The following is an 8,847-nucleotide window of genomic DNA, read 5'->3' on the forward strand; positions in this document are numbered from 1 at the left end:
ATTTATGGTGTGGAATTAAAACATATTTTAAATTGTTTTTTGACATACATTCACAGAAACAGAAGTATATACAAAATGGTCATCTTTGTTATGATTCAGAATATGTATACCAAATTGTTATTCAAATGAGATAATCAAATGTTATCCCACCATAAGGGATTGTGATATTCATTGGTAATACTTTTTACATGGTTCCAAACTTAATATATTTACCTTTCAAAAGACTCAGTAAAGCAGTATTCGGCAAAACCAGAATGGGGAAGTGGGAAGGGGTGGGTGGGAGGACAGGGGAAGAGAAGGGGGCTTACGGGACTTTTGGGGAGTGGGGGGCTAGAAAAGGGGAAATCATTTGAAATGTAAATAAATTATATCGAATAAAAAAATTAAAAAAATACATGAATACTTCTTAAATTTGTAATCTACTTTTTTATTGTATACTTTTGTTGCATAACTTTTCTGTTATATAATTTAATTTATTTGCTGGCTAAATATTTATCATATTGATGTCTATAGTCTAGCCATACTAGAAAGTTACTTTTTTGATATATTTATAAACAAAAATTATCTTTATGATTCTACGTATCTGATATAGTTCAGGGTGCTTTTTGTTACTCCTAATAACTAGTCTCAGATGTATGCTCTGGAATTATTTTTATATTTAGAGAGGAGGAACTTGAAACACAGAGAGTATCTTACTTGATATTCTCTTGGTACAAAACAAGCAAACAAAAAACCACTATGCTTAAGGCAATTTATTAAAGAAAGCATTTGATTTGACTCAGGAATTTATAGTGTTAGAATTCATGATGGTGTAATGAAAAATAGCTGAAATAGCTGAGAGCTCTCATCTTGAGAGAGGGAGGGAGGGAAGAAGAAGGAGGAGGAGAAGGGGGAGGAGGAGGAAGAAGAGGAAGAAGAAGAAGAAGAAGAAGAAGAAGAAGAAGAAGAAGAAGAAGAAGAAGAAGAAGAAGAAGAAGAAGAAGAAGCAAGAGAGAGAGAGACAGACCGACAGACAGACAGACAAGAAATTGCACAGTCTTTTGAAACCACAAGCCTCTCCATAGCGACAAACTTCCTATTCCAATAATGCTATACCTCCAAATATTTTCCAAACAATTCTACCAACAAACACAAACAAGGACTTTTCATTGCCTGGCCCTATAGGTTTGTGGCCATATGTTATTGTAAAGTGCACTTAGTCCAATTTCAAGTCTCCATTGTCTTTTGCAGTTACAGCAATGTTTAAAGGTCCAAAGTGCAAAGTCTTCTGAGACAAAGGCAATCTCTTAATTGTAATGATTTTTAAAATAAGAAAGCAAATTAAATATTTTCAACATACAGTGCTACAAAAATATTCATTACCAATACAAAGAGGAAGAATAAGGGGTTAGCAAGGAAATACCTGACCAAAATAAAACCAAAATCCAGGAGAGCAAACTTTAAATTACCTAGGTTTATTTCTGAGGTCAGAGGACTTGGCTTGCTCTATCCTTAGAGCTTTGCCACCTATAGCTTATTTTTCTCTTTGTGGCTGGTTCTACTCTCTGAATGTAGCTCTTCTTGGTAGAAATACCATAGGTCTGCTACTTCTAACACCTTGGGCTCCCTAATGCAATCCAGACTTCACTTTCACAGCTTACCAATGGCCTCTCAGGGTCTCCATTCAGGTGTGCTTTAGTCACATGCTTGTCTTCAGTGGCTGTAATGAGTTATAGAGGAAGAGTATACAACCCTTTTACTCAAGTTTAAAGCCAGAGCCATATGGATGACACTGCCAAGTATGACTACCAACTCTGGCCCCCTTCATTCACTTTCATAGCAGTTAGATTTATTGATTTATAGAATCAGAACATTTTCTTTTCACAAGTTGAAAGCACAGCTGAGTGGGGTCTTACCCAGAAGGAATCCCTTCTCTTTATCCCATTTAGGAACAGGCCACTATTTAACTATCTGATCTGTTTTAAGCACAAGTATTGGATCCAACAGTAAATTTTCTCAGGATTACATTTTCTTTAAACTGCTTGCTTTCTATTTTTTTAATTAGATATTTTCTTTATTTACATTTCAAATGTCATCCCCTTTTCCTACCCATCCCCCCAAAACACCCTATCCCATCCCCACTTCCCCCTGCTCAACAACTTACCCATTCCTGCTTCCCTATCCTGGTATTCCCCTATACTAGGGCATTGAGCTTTCTCAGGGCCAAGGACCTCTCCTGCCTTTGATGTCCAACAAGGCCATCCTCTGCTACATATGTAGCTGGAGCCATGGGTTCCTCCATGTGTACACTTTGATTGTTAGTTTAGCCCCTGGGAGCTCTGGGGTATTGGTTGGTTCATAATGTTGTTCCTCCTATGGGGCTGACAGCTCCTTCAGCTCCTTGGGTCGTTTTTCTAGCTCCTCCATTGGGGACCTGTGCTCAGTCCAGTGGTTAGCTGAGAGCACCCACCTCTGTTTTCTTAGGCACTGGCAGAATCTCTCAGGAGACAGCTATATAAGGCTCCTGTAAGCAAGTGCTTGTTGTCATTCACAATAGTGTCTGGGTTTGGTGACAGTATATGGGGTGTTTCCCCAGGTGGGGCAGTTTCTGGATGGCCTTTCCTTCAGTCTCTGCTCCACACTTTGTCTATGTATCTCTTCCTATGGCTGTTTTGTTCCCCCTTCTAAGAAGAACCAAAGTATCCATACTTTGGTCTTCCTTCTTCTTGACCTTCAGTTTGTCTTGTGAATTGTATCTTGGCTATTCCAAGCTTCTGGGCTATATCCACTTAAGAGTGAGTACACACCATGTGTGTTCTTTTATGATTTGCTTACCTCACTCAGGATGGTATTTTCTAGTTCCATCCATTTGCCTCATGAGTTCACTGTTTTTAATAGCTGAATAGTACTCCATTGTGTAGATATACCACAATTTCTATATTCATTCTTCTGTTGAGGGACATCTGGGCTCTATGCCCTACTTGTCCCTTTTTAATTTAGACCTGCATAGAAATGATTACACATGACAGAGTCAAAATTGGGCTGCTTGGAAATATTCATCATCAAGGATATTAACCTATTGCTTTTTAAATTTAGCCTCAAGCAAAATCTTTTTTTTTATTCGATATATTTTTTATTTACATTTCAAATGATTTCCCCTTTTCTGGCCCCCCACTTACGGAAAGTCCCATAAGCTCCCTTCTCTCCCCCTGTTCTCCCACCCACCCCTTCCTACTTCCCTGTTCTGGTTTTGCCCTATACTGCTACACTGAGTCTTTCCAGAAAAAGGGGCCACTCCTCCATTCTTCTTGTACCTCATTTGATGTGTGGATTATGTTTTGGGTATTCCAGTTTTCTAGGTTAATATGCACTTATTAGTGAGTGCGTACCATGATTGATCTTTTGAGACTGGGTTACCTCACTTAGTATGATGTTCTCCAGCTCCATCCATTTGTCTAAGAATTTCATGAATTCATTGTTTCTAAAGGATAAATAGTACTCCATTGTGTATATATACCACATTTTTTGCATCCATTCTTCTGTTGAGGGATACCTGGGTTCTTTCCAGCTTCTGGCTATTGAGGGGATTTCCTAAATAGAACACCAATGGTCCAGGCTCTAAGATCAACAATTGATAAATGGGACCTCATGGAACTGAAAAGCTGTCCCTTCCCCAGCTCCAGGGTTGAGCTGGGTTTTCCAGCCTCAGCTTGGATCATCAGTTATCAGCCTATGAAACTCCTGGCCTTTGTTCTTTAGAGAACAATACAGCTACTGCTCTCACCTGAAAGCCATGGGCAGCCTCACCTGAAAGTATTCTGTATCTGCTAGACTTGAAGTGCTCTGATCTCAGCAGGCGACCTGCTGAGATTGGAGCCAGCAAGTTCTTGAACCTCTCCTTGAAGTCTGGGAGGAGGGGTTTCTTCCTAAGCTATATATTGACTAATATTTATTAAAGTTTTAGTCTTGATCAGCAGGAAAAAAATTGGGCTGCTATGAACATAGTGGAACATGTATCCTTATTACAACTTGGGGAATCCTCGGGGTATATGCCCAGGAATAGTATAGCAGGATCCTCTGGAAGTGATGTGCCCAGTTTTCTGAGGAACCGCCAGACTGATTTCCAGAGTGGTTGTAGCAATTTGCAACCCCACCAGCAGTGGAGGAGTGTTCCTCTTTCTCCACATCCTCACCAACACCTGCTGTCTCCTGAATTTTTAGTCTTAGCCATTATGACTGGTGTAAGGTGAAATCTCAGGGTTATTTTGATTTGCATTTCCCTAATGACTAATGAAGTTGAGCATTTTTTAAGATGTTTCTCCACCATCTGAAGTTCTTCAGGTGAAAATTCTTTGTTTAACTCTGTACCCCATTTTTAGTAGGGTTATTTGGTTTTCTGGGGTCTAACTTCTTGAGTTCTTTGTATATATTGGATATTAGCCCTCTATCTGTTGTAGGGATGGTGAAGATCTTTTCCCAATTTGTTGGTTGCCGAGATCTTCAACCAACAAATTGTCGAGCAAAATCTTAAGACTCAAGCAGAAAGCAGAAACATTCTTCACCAAATAGCCTCTATAGTATTTACTAATATTATTCCCCTTTGAAATGTCTTGAATTGGGCATTATAATTTCCATTTTCTCAGAACTCTGTCTTTCAAGCTCTTATTAGAAGTTTCCATTAAACTGCATTTAAAGTATTCTATACTTTCCGCTTCCAAAGTCCCAAGTCTTTCCCTCCAAGAAACTGCGTGATCAGGTCTTTCACGGCCTTTTTTGGTAACAGCTTCTGTCTTTTCAATGATTGTGATAAAACACCACTATGAAAGTAACGTAAAAAGGAAAACATTCAATTTAGTTTATGTTTTCAGGGGGTTAGAGGTGAGAGCCTACTTCTTGATTCACAACCATGAGGCAGAAACAACACTGGAAATTGTAGGGGTTTTGAAATGCTAAAGCACATTGTTAATGACACATTTCTTTCAACAAGGCAGCAATTCCTAACCCTTCCCAAAGAGAACATTTGGAGACCAAGTGCTTAGATATATGAATTATGAAGGCCATTCTCATTTAAACCACAGCAGGGTGTCTAAGGTCCTTTGCATAGGCCACCGAGGTAACAAACTCAGTGATCAAACCCTTGTTTCAGCAGTCACAGTTTTGGGCCGTGTTTCTTGCAAATATTTCCAAAATTTTATATTTTTTTGTCTTTTATATGTATTTAAACTAAGTTTCACATACGCAAATTCACTAGTAGATGTTCTACATCTAGACATCCTGCCCAAATATGATCTGGAAAATCAATTGCAAAAATTTTCCCTATTGGATAGAATTTTATGTGTATTATTAAACATCTGGAAGCAACCTAAGCGCCCAACATTGATAATGTCAGGATATTTTATTCAGTCCTTAAAATAATTTGTATTTATTTGCAGAATTTAGCCATCATTCATTGAAGGATATCAGCTGTTCCTGAGAAAATGAACCCATTTATTTTGTTGGACATATATGTGAACTCACACTAATTTCAATCTGTTTGTACATAACTTTATTTGTACCTTTATGTATTTTTTAATTGAAAAATAAACTTTGTATAACATATTCTGATCGTGGTTCTTCCTTCCACAACTCCCCCCAGATCCTCCTCACATCCCTTCAATCCAACTCCATGCCCTTTCATTCTCTCTCATTTTCTTTTTTTTCTTATTTTTATTTTTATTTATTTTGTGGGCATATCTGTGGAGGATTGTCTTTATTCTTTTTTTTTATTCGATATATTTTTTATTTACATTTCAAATGATTTCCCCTTTTCTAGACCCCCACTCCCCAAAAGTCCCATCAGCCCTGTTCCCTCCCCCTGTTTTCCCACCCACCCCTTCACACTTCCCTGTTCTGGTTTTGCCCTATACTGCTTTACTGAGTCTTTCCAGAACAAGGGGCCACTCCTCCTTTCTTCTTGTACCTCATTTGATGTGTGGATTATGTTTTGGGTATTCCAGTTTTCTAGGTTAACACCCACTTATTAGTGAGTGCATACAATGATTCATCTTTTGAGTCTGGATTACCTCAAAACAGGCAAACAAACAACAATTAAAAAAGAAAAAAGAAAAAGAAACATATATCCCAATAATATATACATGCCATTGAGTTCTGTTTTGTGTTTGGCATGGAGCCTATTCTTACGCGTGGTTAATAAACCCCGTGAGACTCCATTGTGAGATCTGTGTTCCTTCTGAGGCCTAGTGAGGGAGCCTGTGCCTTTGCTGGAGTTTAGAGACCTGTCTTGCTCACTTCCACACTGGAGTGACTCAGCACGACCTGCTTAAGCCTCCATTTGCCAAGCTACTGATGTCCAATAACTCCCATTGGGGAGTTTGATGGGGTTCCTTTGACCAATGTCTAAACTACATATAACCATTTTTTGGTACTGGAGGTTTCACGTGGTGGCAGGGGGAGAAGAGAGATATTTAGTTGGGCCATTGTCTTCCCAATCATTTGAATACTTCATTTGGACTTGTTTCATATACTTATATATCTTTACAAGCTTCTACAGTAGTAGGCTTTCATATCATCCCTCAAATAACCCTTAGTTTTTCTTGCCCCTTGCCATATCCCCATCCTTCCTCCCTGTTTAATCTTCCTGCTCCAGTCTACCTCCTGTCTCTCCTCCTATATATTCTATTTCTCCTTTCTTAGGAGATCCTTCCCTCTCTTCCTTTCCTTATTTAATACCTAAACTCTGTTGTTATTCTGATATAGCAAGCCTATGGAATATTTATAGACTAATAAGCACATATAAAAGAAAACATACATGTTGGTTTGAGGTCTCAGTATCTCACTTATGATCTTTTCTAGCTCCATTTGAGCTAAATGAAAATTTCAAAATTTCATTTTTGACAGTTGAATAATATTATACAATACAAAATACAATATTTTTTTATTCATTTATCAGTTGGTCAATGCTGAAGAAACTGAAAAACTTCTGCATGGTGAAGAACAACATTATTCAGAAAATGCAGCACTCTAGAAAATGCGAAACAAATCTTGTCATTTACAGAGTCAATAGAGAGTTATTGTCTAAAATATATAAATAACTTAAAAGGAGGTCATCAAAACAAAAACAAATAGCCTAATTAAAAGCAGGGTGCATGACTAAACTGAGAGGCCTCTAAGGATGAAAGACAAATGGCTGAGAAACAGATAAGTGTTCCATATCCTTAGAGGAACAAGGGAAATACAAATCAAAACTACTTTAATATTTCATCTTATACCAACCAGAATGGCTGACATCAAACAAACAAAGAAACAAAAAAAAAAAAAAAAAAAAAAAAAACAGCTCATGCTGGTTATGATGTTGGAAAACAGCAACAATTGTTCACAGATGGTAGAGTGCAAACTTTTGCAGCTACTCTCCAGATAAGTAGGAAGATGGGAATTGATTTACTTCAAATTCTAACTATACCGCTCTTGGACATTAGCCAAAGGATACTATATCCTAATACAGATCTAATTGTTCCTCCACGTTAATTACTATTCTATTGGATACTATATATAACACTGCAGTAGAAAAACAACAATCTTTCCATGAGAAAAATGTAGTAGTACTAAAAAGAGTTATCTTTTCGAAGGGTGAGGCCCTCATTCCAATCCTAACTTTCAGGAACTTGAAACTGATACTTTTATTTCTACATAATATTTTTCTTATTCATTGAGACCAAAAATATTTATCTTTAAAAGTTTTTGTTTGCTCATTTTCCATAAATTACATATGATCAATATTAATTAATTTTGTATTTCTGTTTATTTTGGGTTTCTATTTTTGACACTTTTATTTTTTGAGAATTCATACATTTATATGACTATTTTAATTAGTACTTATATGAATTAATAGATTTCATTGTGATATTTGTATTTATATATTATTAATAATTGTTTTTATTTCTCTTCCATCATAATTTTTCTCTTGTTTATCATTCTCTTGATATGTATATATATATATATATATGCATTATAGTTGGGTTCAAATATTAGTAGTCTGCTTGAAGATTAGGCTGGTTACATGCTCTCATAGATCAATTTCCTTCAAAATTTTCCTACCATGCCATTGTTAGCTGATAACTGCACTGCAGTATGTAATAGGTACTTTATAGATGCTTAGTAATGAACATATTAGATAAATATGTTTGAACACCCATCAGAATTTAGACTGAAGTCTAAGACTGAAGAATTTAGACTTAACATCATACATGTTAAGGTGGCTTACATGTCTTTTGGGGAGTGGGGAGCCTGGAAAGGGGAAATCATTTGAAATGTAAATAAAAAATATATCAAATAACAAAAAGAGAAGAAAAAGAAACATATTCTTAGACAAATTACAAAGCAAGTACTTGCAGGAATATCTAAGTGTGGAGAGTAGAGACTTGCATAGGCCCCTATTGTGTTTTTATCACCTAGACCAAGATGTAGTACAGAGTAGATGGTGAGTGAGTACTGCTCAAAAACCTAATACTTTCATGATATATCAAAGCCCCCTGACTAAAAGTAAACTATTTAAAATAACTGAAAAGTTAGTTTGATCTTAATCATCTTACACATAAAGGTGCTAAACTACAAAGATTTGGAGCAAACAGTCCATGTTTACAGCCAGGTGAGACTGTGTCTCAAATTTGAGGTCTCATGGTCAGTCGGTATTACAATTCTTTTAGACAAAGAAACCAAGTAATGTCCTCTCAATCCAAGTGAAACCACTCTAACGTTCTGTAAGTAAAAAGGTAAGGCAGGAAATATTTCATTACTGTAGCAATCTCAAATGTTTATTCATATCTTCAACAGAGATTCCTCGAATGCTTAAAAGGTGCTCATTTTAGATGA

The sequence above is a fragment of the Apodemus sylvaticus genome, chromosome 16, assembly GCF_947179515.1.
Source record: "Apodemus sylvaticus chromosome 16, mApoSyl1.1, whole genome shotgun sequence".
Classification (NCBI taxonomy): domain Eukaryota; kingdom Metazoa; phylum Chordata; class Mammalia; order Rodentia; family Muridae; genus Apodemus; species Apodemus sylvaticus.